Source organism: Mustela erminea, chromosome 17 (assembly GCF_009829155.1).
Source record: "Mustela erminea isolate mMusErm1 chromosome 17, mMusErm1.Pri, whole genome shotgun sequence".
NCBI lineage: Eukaryota > Metazoa > Chordata > Mammalia > Carnivora > Mustelidae > Mustela > Mustela erminea.
In genome coordinates this window covers 50682900-50694966 of record NC_045630.1, presented here as the reverse complement: position 1 = coordinate 50694966, position 12067 = coordinate 50682900, and positions in this window count along the sequence as shown.

The window sequence follows — 12067 nt, the reverse complement described above, 5'->3', positions numbered from 1 at the left end:
GGGTTAAGTATCTGTTTACTCATTCAGTACTGGAACTTGTTTATGAAACTCAAAAGAAATTTTCAAAATACATTTTTGAGATGTTCTTGAAATTGTTTCTTTCTATGTATAACTATGAATAGTTTAATGTCAATATGAGAAGCTATAAAGATTCACAGATCATCTATGTTTCCATTTTATTTGTAAACATTTATATATTTTTGTTAGTATCTCTGATTTGGGGATTATTTCATTATTTAAAAATAGAGGACATATACCATGGCTTACTTCGTGTTTCCACAAACTGTTCATTTGATAGACAAAACTTTGACTCCCCTTTGTCATGAAATATAAACACTTAAGCACATGCAAATGGAATATTTCCTGTATATTTGCAAATTCTTTAAAGGAAAGCTTCACACAAACTGACTGTGAAGTATTCAGTGCCACATTAAAGGGACACTTAGTGAGAAATCGCTACATACTTCTCACCATTTACTCTGAAGTTTCCAACCTTAAGCTAGTCTCTCTTTCAATATGAAATTTAAAAATTATTCCGGGGGAGGGGGTGGAGATGATTCCCAGAGATGAAAAAGAATAAAAAAGACTTTACAAGTTAGAAGGACACTTAGAAGTTAAAAATCACATCCTTCCTTTTAGACACACAACACAGGAGCTCTTTCCTTCAGTCTCACAGCTGGTAAGCATCAGAGCACTTTCTCCCAAGGTGCCACACTGCCTCTTCCCACAGCAGCCATGGCGACTCCTTTCCTGCTGGAACTGCGTTGACTCCTGGCAGAAATACCCAGGCACTGCTCCTTTCCCTGAGTACTCAAATTGTTTTTTTATACTCCGTGTGCAGCTTTCTTCTTGTTATCCCAGAGTAAGAAAAGGCTTAATGCCTGTCTCTCAGGTTTTCCCTAACAATGCAGAGGAAGCCACAAGTCAAACTTACCTACCCAGAAGTAGGAGATGGTTGATAATGAGTAAAAATATGGTAGGTGTCAAAACACCTTGTTGAAAAATTGGAAGCGGAATGACCCCTAATTAAAGAGCTGTGCTTTCCTCCCGCTTCCCTGACTCCTTCCCCATCCCAAACTATAATTGTAGGTTTTCTGATTTAATAGGACAGAAGAAGGAACAATGGCAAATTTTCAGAATTTTAAAAATATCAGGTTTTTGGAATACTTGGTAGTAAGGATTTTCAGTAAAATATCAGATATATAACTTCTACATGTGGCTCTGTGTATGTCTCTTTCACTCCATATGCTGTTTGATTTTATCAGTTATCACTGATGAGTGATCTTATCAATGGAATTTTTAAATAAAAGAGATTAGCTTGCAAAAAATGAATAACAACATTAACATCTCTGGTAAAATATTTAAATATTCATGAGTATATCATGGCATTTTCTAAAACTATGTCATTGGCGTTAAGAAATGAAGTGCTTATCTTAAAAGCTAAGCTAAGCAGTAGAATGATAACAGAATTACAAGATACTGATAAGGATATAATCTTCAAATTATGAGTTTTCTCAAGCACGAGGTTTTCCATTTTCTAACAGTTCCTACAGAATATATTTTAAAGCAATTCATGTTTGACCTCTATTAGGTCAGACTAAAAAAATTAAGTTATGTATTCCTTAAAAAATCTTAGCTTTTTAAACAATCCAATATGGAACTAGGATTCATGAATTTAATCAAAACCCCTTTGAATATACTTGACTATCAAATAACAATAATTTATTAATGATGATTACTTCTTCCCATAAGTCTATGTAAATGTGGTTTCTTAATATTTGGTAAGAAAGGCTCTATTTTGGCCTCAAAATCAACAGTCTTGTTTTTTGTTTGTTTGTTTTTGTGTTTTGGTTTTTTTGTTTTTTTTTTTTTTTACTAATACTATATTGTAAGATTCTAAGACCTTTAGGGCATTGCAAACATGAGGTAGTGTCAAATTTTATCATTTCCAAACTTTTAAAAATTTGTCTATATATAGAATTCACTATACTCACCTTCAGTGTTTTACTGTTCTCTAGAGTTTTCCTAATTTTTTGTGGTGCAGTAACTATGTGTGTCTATGGTATTCCTGATGGAAGTACTATTGATATAGTAAAGGCAGAGAAAATTTTTTTCTGTTTCCTTTCTTAGAAACTTAGTATCATCTTGGCTTTTAAACAATAGTAGCACTCTGGCCCATAACTTTGGAGAACAGGTTTGATTTCTTTCCTGGAATTTCAAGAAAAGTTCAAATCCATTATTTTGCACTTGAAATTTAGCTTGAATTGACTTTCCTTTTCAGTGGATGCTGGCCAGCTCATCTTCCCAATCATATATTTCCTAACATCAGCAATCAGTATGAATCATTGTTGCAAAACCTACCAAAAAATGCATTCAGGAAAAAAAAAAAAAAAAAAGAAGGTTCTTTTCCTCTCAAGACAAAAACATACTATTTGTTCTCACTATCACTAGTACATTCAAGTGCTATGCATAAATTCTACTTTGGCCTTCACCCACACAATTTCTATAATAACACAAATTCTATCTAATGTGGGCCTGATTTGCTTCCGAACAATGTGGTCATGTAATTTATTTCATGGTGATGCCAATTAATTTAAAGTGAACTTTTCACAACCATGTGAAAAAAGGTGGATTTTTTCACAATAACAATCAATTATTATACAAATAAAGAGTCGCTTTTTCTATGTTCTCTTACTGTTTTGTCAGATCTGCCATTTCATTTTAATGGGACATCATCAGGAAAGAATATCAAATGACAACTATTTACTTTAGCTATGTCATTTCAGAAGAATTTTTATAGTTATATACAATTACTGTTTATATTGTATGTCCAACTATAAAATGCATATATGTAATTAACTCTAACAATAAATGAACAGATATTGGTGTGTTTCCAAGTATAACAGAGGTGGGAAAATAACATTTTTTAAATGACCTCATTTCTTTGAGAAACCACATTATTTTTTTCTCCTTATTTTAAGATGCAAAAACAGGATTGGATGTCTGGTCGAAGAAGAAAGAAAAAAAAAACAAAGTTTAATGAGGTTATTGTTTAGCCGTTACATATTTATGCTTTGTATTATGTTATATCTAGATTAAAACCAGCTATGAATATTTCTGAGAAAACCAGCTTGTTGAATTCATATTCTTTTCTTGAGTAATGAGCATGTAAGTAACTATTTCAGGATATCTCACATAAAACCTTATTGCATTGACATATTTTTATAAATAAGAATTTTGAATTAGTAAGTTCCTTACAAATATGATGTATTTTTTTGTTCTAATAGTTTCAAGTTTTTGTGCATTTAGGAAAATAAACTGTAATATTTGGATCATTAATTTGCAAATAATGATGGGTCAGATACAAAATATAATAAATATCTGGCTCTGTTTAAAAACTGATTTAAACAGTTAAAGTTTTCATAATGTAGATATATTAAATATTCTTGCATTTTTTCATATAGCTTTTCATTACTATGTCTTATTTTTAAATTACTCTTTTAGGCCTTTAAAAAGTAAATATTTTTGTTCATGATGCTTCTGAATTACTGTTTTTGTTGTACTTTCCAAATATGTCATGTTTACCATGAAAATGTAATCATGAATGCAAAATCATAAGACTGGTTTTCTTTACTTCTTATAAACAGGAAACACAGGAGAAATTTTTATTATTTAGTAGGAAAAGTGGATCTTAAAATTAATCATTCAAAGCAGTGTTTGTTTCATATCCGAACATAAATCTTTTACAGGATCATACAAAAATCCATTATTAAAAACCAAGAGCACTTCAAGGGAGATTTGAATGTGGAATTTATGATTGGTTGATTACAAATTTGTTTTAAAGTGTTGTTTATTGTCCAGAAATTCTATAGATTCTTTTAAAGGATTTTCTTTTTGCTAGAAGCAGTCTTTTAAAATGAGTAAATAAGCCCTAACACTGGATGGTTAAAGATTGATTGGAAACTTCAAACCATGAGCCTTAACTGTTTGTTAAGCCAGATAAAAAGCCATTTTCCCAAATGTTGTTTATATATTAAGTGGTAGAAGTCAATGGAGAGTAAAAAGTATCATTAGGTAGTGATTTTAAGTACGCTTAGAACTTCATTGAGAATCTAAGGTTATATGAATATGTGAACATATGCATATATCCACTAAAGGAACTCTTTAAGTTTCTGTCCTTTGAAAACTTTTGATTATTACAATTGGTTATTTTTAAGTCCATATAAATTGTGTTCATAATACTCTATTTCAAATAGGAATAAAGACTTGAAAAAAGAAAATGAAAGCAAGTGTTAATCAATTTAAAAGATTTATTTTCAAAATCAATAACTTTGAAAAAAGGCTAAATATAGGCAAAGTACATTTACTTTCTCATTATGTAATCAATTAAAACGAAATCATTCTCCCTGGAACATGGATGAACATTTCTTAAGTCAGTGTTGAAAAACTATAATTGTATATTCATAACAGTTTAATAACTATCATCTGATCAGTTGAGTTTTTAGAATTTCTCACTGTTAATAATTCTGAAGCAAACATAGAAGACAAAATTTTTTTTTAAGTCTTCCAAAAAAAAATGCCATAAACTGGAAAGATAGCAGATTTGTACGACAGGTTACAAAGTATTTTCACACAGAAAAGTAATTTTTTAACCTGTGTAAAATATACGATTAAAAGAACTACAGCATACATGGTAATTACAGGATAATATGTGTCTACAAATATTGATAATTAATGCCATTCCATATAACATACAAAAAGACAAGGCAAGTTCAAATGGGGTCAGCCAAGACTTCAAAATTGAGAATCGATGTGTGAGAAACGCAGCGACCATTCGTCAGAGAAGAGCCAGAGGAGACGTGAACAAAGCACGCAACAGCGTATGAAAACCATAGGTAGGGGGCCCTGTCTGACACGGAAAGAAACTGCAAAAGAACTCCTTGTAGTGGTTCTTTGGGCCTTGGAAGAATGGAAGAATAATGCTAAAACTAATAGAAATATCTTGTTAAAAAATCAGAATGACTGAAGTAAGATCCTGACTTAGGTTCACGTTAAAGGTATTCAATGTAACAATAAAGCTGTAGGGCTGCCTATGTATGTCCTGTGGTTTTGACTAATATAAAAGAAGTCCATGTTCCCCCTCAAGGAGCTAAAACCTCTACCTCCTCCTTTCCAGGAGCAGTTACAAATGCTCGGGTCTTCCACTTTTAATAAAAAAGCTGTCGCCACACTTAGACCCTGCTCTGTTTCTCCCATGACGTATCCTCTTCACAACCAGGCATCAGGAACATTTTGTCATCACTTTGTCTTCACCCTCAATTCATTATTTAACTTAGTACCAGTGAGGCTTTACTCTTCGGTTCTCACTTCTCACCGAAACTGATATGGCTATTTGAGACTAAATCTAGTGACCAATTTTCAGTACTCTCATTATGGTCATTCCAAGGTGTTGAATACTCTTGACTGCTTCCTTCTTAAAACTCGACTCTGTGATGCCCTTTTTCACTACTGTCTTCATTCCAAGCTGCCCTTTTCCATCAGCTTCATGGGCTCTTCTTTCTCTGGCTGCTCCTTCATTTTGCAAACTTTGGTTTCTGTTCTTGTTCTTGTTGTCCTGTCCCTCAGTACAGTCTCCCGGGGGATCCCTACTCCCCAGTCTCCACCACGATGAGTATGTTGACTCCTGGAATGATTCAAGACCTGTGGGGTCTGCAACGTAGACAACATGGAGGTCCCTCTTTAAGAAAAGGAACAATTTTGTCTGGATACAAAATTAGGTTTAAAGAGGTAAAGACATACTTAAAAAAAATCATAATCTTTAAAAAGCTGAAAAATACCACAGCGTTATAGAATCCAAAAAACTAACATATTTTCATTAAAGTCTGGCATGAGTTTACAATTTACTCCGTTTCCATTATTTTGTAACATTATAGAAAGAATGGAAAGATAAATCAGTCTTTCGTCTAGTGTGGTTTACCAGATGTAGTTTTTTATTACTGATATATGGAATGCAAAATACTTGAGACTAATCATACAGATAAACTTGCTGTATATGGTGTTGATATACATTTGTGTCAAACAAAGGAATTCAGACAGTTTTTGTTTTGTTTTGTTCCTAAAGATTTGACTTATTTATTTGAGAGAGAGAGAGAGTACAAGGAGGAGCAGAGGAGGAACAAAGGGGGAGGGAGAGGGACAAGCAGACTCCACGATGAGCACAGAGCCCAGCACAGGTCTCCATCCCAGGACCCCAAGACCATGACCTGAGCCAAACCCAAGAGTTGGATGCTGAGCCAACTGAGCCACCCAGGTACCCCTCAGGCAAATTCATCTCTAGCAATACCCTTCCAAAAAAGGAGACATTTGGGACGTCTGGGTGGCTCAGTTGGTTAAGCCTCTGCCTTCAGCTCAGGTCATGATCCCAGGGTCCTGGGATGGAGCCCCGCCTCGGGCTCCTTGCTCGGTAGGGAGCCTGCTTCTGCCTGCCTCTCTGCCTGTTTGTGTGTACTCTCTTTCTCTCACTGGCAAATAAGTAAAATCTTAAAAAAAAAAAAAAGGAGACATTTATAATTTTGTATTTCATTATCAAATACAAGCATGAAAGAAAAGAACTTCTGTCTGACCAAGCATTAGTAAGAGCCAAATTCTCCACTAACGTTTTACACATCTGGGTGATTAGAAGAATTTCCCACAGAACAACATGCGGTTCCATACATTCAGACTTTGTTTCTCCTCCATGACCCACATTCTTCTGTGCCAGGCACCTTGGGACCCTTGGCCCTGTCTCTTCCCATTATTTAGGATGAGTCAGCACATGGGGAGGAGATGTGTTCCTACAAGCCTTTCCTGCAGCAGGGTGGCTAGCAATAGCATCCTAAGTCCTTCCTCCTCAAGCTATACAATTGCATCTTCATCACCTTTCAGCTGGACCCCCAAAACTCACCCAGCCATTGTGGAGAGGGAGAATGTGTGTGTGTGTGTGTGTGTGTGTGTGTGTGTGTGTGTGGCCAGGGCGGGGCAAGGGGGTGGTCAATGACTCAGAGTGGAAAGGGACATTAGTCTTAGAAAATTGTGGTTAAAATTCCTTATTTTTGCAAATTTTACAAAAGCATATGACCATGTGAGCCCATTGTTAGGGTCCCTCCCAGAGCCATGCTAGTGAGGTGGCCTAGAGTTCATCGAATGCAGATGGACCTCTCCTCCTGGTTGTTACACAAGCATCTTAAGTTGGTCATGCTCAAGGAGGATTTGGCAAGCTTACCTCCGGGCGACAGCACCTCTGATATCATGTGCTATTTTTTCAGTTATCAGTCACCCATCACCTAAATGTCTTAGTTGAAATCAGGGAATCTTTCTAACAATTCTTTCAATCTCATATCGCAAAAATTGTTAACTTGGCACCCAGCTGGCTCAGTTGGAGGAGCGTGCGACCCTTGATCTCAGAGTCATGAGTTCGAGCCTCATGTTGGGTGTAGAGATTACTTAAATACATAAAATAAATAAACTTTGGAAAATAAGTAAATAACTGTTAACTGCAACTGATTCCACTTATTTCCATCAACACTGCCATAGTTGTGCCTCAAGCCTACTTCAGAGACTCACCACTGCTTCTGCTTTTCCAACAGCCACCTAATTGGCACCTTCTGCGCTGGCCTTACTACCCTGCGATTCGCTTTTATGTTTTGCCAGGCTTTCTGAACTGAAAATCGTGTGAAGTTGCCCTCTTGCCTAAACCCTTAACGGACACTCATTATGCTCAACGCAATTTCCAAACTTCTCAGTGTGGCCTATAAAAACCTTCACAGCATAGTTTCTGGTTTTCTTTTTTGAGCCACACCTCTTATCTATTCTCTACCCACATCTCTGCACCATCCTATAGTTCGACAGTATTAAAAGACTGTCGTCGACTACCCCTGTGTCAGGTATTTACATCTGTTGCTCTTTCTGCCTGAAATACCACCACCTAAAGGAACTGCTTAGATTCCTCTGGTCTTTTGGAACTCTTCCCAGTTTGCCTTCCGTGACCATGGCTGCTCTTCCTCCAGCCTAGATCAAGGTTTCCCAGGTAAACCCATTCTGTGCCTTAATTAGGGTATGAGTCAGGTATTATAACCGATATCACGTTCATACTAAAGAAATGCCTTGATGTAGGGCACGAGCCTGACTCAGTCTACAGAGCAAGCCACTTGTAATCTCGGGGTCCTGAGCTCAAGCCCCACACAGGGTGTGGAGCCTACTTAAAATAAATAAATAAACAGGCAAATAAAAATATCAAAGGTTTCGTGATTACAGGGGAAGTGTTTAAGTAAAAAACACAGGACACAAACATTACATATAGAATTATCTCTGCTATTTAAAAACAATGCACTAATTTATTGGATAAGACTTTGATACCTGAAGGGTATTGCAGTGCTTTCTAGGTTTGCCATATTTGTATATGACAACATGTGGATACCCTGTTAAATGTTCCATGAGAGTTGATAATAATGTAAATTTCCCATTAAGACAGACACTATTAACTGTCATAAAAGCTGAGATATTTTTTACTCTCAGGAATTATCAAAATACCTACTTTAATATCTTTATGGGTTTAAAGTAGTATGCTCCTTATTTGATCATAAATCATCTCGTGAAACATGATCAAGAACAATTAAAGTGAAGAATCATAAAATTAAGTCAATATATAAGAAAATAAGGATTAACCTAAGATATTTTTTCTCTATGAATCTAATTTTTGGTTTCAGCTTTTTTACCTTTGTCTTATGACTCCATACCCACAATCCAAATTCTTCAATTTATAGTTCAGTTTCTTTAAAGTGAATGAGAACTTCAAGAAATTATCTTAGTGCAGATACTCTTCCAGATTTTTATTTTCCAAATGTAGGGGCCCTGTCTACTTGTCGGGTCAGCAGTCAGACCATTTATAGTAGATCCTTAACTTGGGCAAGGAGAAGAAAGCATTCAGCTGTTTAGAATGAAAGGTACACCTGCTCCTTCATGTCTTCCAAATGTCTCACCAAGTCCCTGCCGGGTTATAAGAGAAGAGTCTCTCTGTGACTGGGCTCTTCACCTCAGTTAGTGCCCACCCACACATAAGGACACAGGACTACCTTGTTATCATATCATACAAAAGATAATAAACTTTCTAGTTGTTACCGTGCCATGAGACATGAAGATATAAGAGATATTTACATAGAGCATAGAGATTTTCAAAAGTAGGCACTTCCAAACAGGGACCGGATCAGAGTCAAGCACACCAGACTTTTGTTGCTGCTTCACTCACTCTTCATTGTTTGGTTATTATTTAGCAATTCACCTTTGTCTAGGCTTCTCAAAGCATTCAGTGTGGTCTTCATTGAATCAAATCTCTCTCCCTGCACTGATTTTGTTTGTGTATTATTTAATTAAATCATGTTATTAACGATAATGAGTAAAACTTACATAAAGAGAGAAAGAAAAAAAAACTTCCCTGTCTTTTGATAAACATACAATTCTACTGGTAGTAGGAGAAGAGCACTGGCTATGAGGATTCAGTATCGCAGAACCCAAACAGTATGTTAGCAAAAACATGGAAGGGCCACCTGTGTGGCTCAGTCGGTTAAGTGTTTACCTTCAGTTCAGGTCATGATCCCAGGGTTCTGGGATCAAGTCCCACATTGGGGCAGGGGGCAGTCCTTGCTCAGAAGGGAGCCTGCTTTTCCCTCAGCCTGTGTGCTCTCTCTCTTTCTCTCTCTGACAAATAAATAAATATAATCTTTAAAAAAAAAAAAAAAAGAAAAGAAACTGGTTAATGTTCTAGAGAGTAATACAACCATAATCTTAGGATATCTTTTCTGCCACACATAAAAACATTGCTTCTGCAATGGACAAAAGTCATTTACAACTTATTAATTTATAAGTTATCATCTACCTTCATGGAGTCTGAATCCTGATCAATAGTAAATAAATAGCAAATCAAACAATGGTTCATTCCCCTAGAGCAGGAGTTGGCAAATATTTTCTATAAAGTGCCAGATAGTAAATATTTTAGTATTTATGGGCCACATAAAGTCTCTGTCACATACTAATCTTTGTTTCATTTTTTAATAACTCTTTAAAAATGTAAAATCTATACATAGCTCAAGGACTGAACAAACACAGGCCTTAGGGCTGATGTTACCTTTGGGCCATAATTTGCCAAAACACTGCCCTGGGCAATAAAGTAATCCTTGGATAAGTCTGTTGTACAAGGTCCTAGTATGACACTGAAAAAAACTTGCAGTCTTCCTCTGCCTTTTTTCCAGGTTTGGGGTAACTTTTTAACCATACAAATGAGGAAGCAGAAACAAAGAGAGTAAATTGGCTCAAAATTCTAAAGCAAGATGTGTCACTGGGACTGGAGTTTGATTTCAATGCCTTGTTCTCTCATCTCTTTTAATCACATATATGCATACAGACACAGACACACACAGACAGTTGTCACACAGTTTGCATGAACTACTTTAAAAAGAATTTATTGGGGCACCTGGATGACTCATCCGGTGAAGCATTGGATCCTTGATTTCGACTCAGGTCATGATCTCTGTCTCAAGAGATCAAGGCCCCAGTCGGGTTCCATGCTCAGCATGGAATCTGTTTGGGATTTTCTTCCTGCGCTCTCATGCCTGGGCTCTCTCTCACTCTCTCTCACTCTCTCTCTCATATAAATGAATAAAATCTTTTAAAAAAGAATTTATTGTACTTACTAATTCTTTTTATATTGTGAAACATAAGGTGTGTGATAAGAAATCCAGTCAACATTGTTTTTCCATATTGTTTTGTTGGGTAGCTGCAATCATAGCATGTTCTAGCTGCAAAAAAACTCAACGTCAGTTGAGGAGAAAAAGTTAAAAGAGAAGAGAGAAGAGCCACGAAGGAAGGAGTAAAAGAAAATGAAGAAACTCTGACTACCAAGGGCAATAAAGATCTTTATCAATTCAAGAGAGTTGTCAGGGTCCAGTAGGGAAAAGAAAACCATTCTAGGTATGTTAAAGAGAAGACATTTAATACACGGAATTAGTTATAAAAGTGATGGATGAGCTCAGAAGCTAAGAAAAGGATGGTGATGAAATGCAGAGATTAACATCAGCAGGAAGCCACTTCTGCTTTTCAGGCTAGAGAAACACCAAGAGAAGAGGGTGTCAGTGGAGCTCAAAAGCCAGAAGTGTCTGGGGCCAGAACACCCTGGTCGGGGTTGACTGGCAGAAGTTGGAACCACAGAAGGAGGGCTACGTTTAGAGCATTGGAGAAGACATAGTCCCTGTTGGAGACACTACCCAAGACAGAGAGGAGGGAAAACACTGTAAACACTGTGGATTCTCCCTTCCCCATGCCATTCACCAGTTCTTGTCTACGGTTCCCACGGACCAACCCACTTACTTAAAAAAAAAAAAAAAGGGAGGGGGAAGAAAAAAGAAGAAAGCAAAGTAAATATGGAAATAAGAGTAGGGAAGAAACAAGAACCAAAGAGGAATCAAGAAAGAAGGAAGCACAGTGCACAATACAGCATATTGATTCTCAGGACTAAGCTTTCATTTCTGCACAATAAAAGTTGCCAGGCCCTGATAAAAGCACCCAAAATAATGGAAGCATTATTCCAAATATCCAAAATAATGGAACATGTTAAAAAAGGGGGAAAAAATCATGAAATATATGTAACTCTCTAATCTCAAATATATTTATTACATTACCATTATAATTATCAGACATTGACTATTTTAAAAACCTCCTAAATTTGCATAATGAAAAAGAACATTATTATCTCACTGAATTTCCATTTTTCAGATAATTTGAAATCCTAAATATAATATTATGGTTATTATGCTGAAACACTTTTATTAACTCTTCAGTATGAAATAAAAAGGTATTTAAATCTTTGTGTAAGTGCTTAATGAAAATTCCAATTTTATGAAATGCGTGGATTAAGATGCTATATTTGAGTTATTTAAAACTGTTGTTTAAATTAGGCTTTTTAACATTTTTGAGAATGTTATCAAACTTATAATCATTTATAATGTTCCATGAAGTTAAAGTAGTATAGTAGTAATTA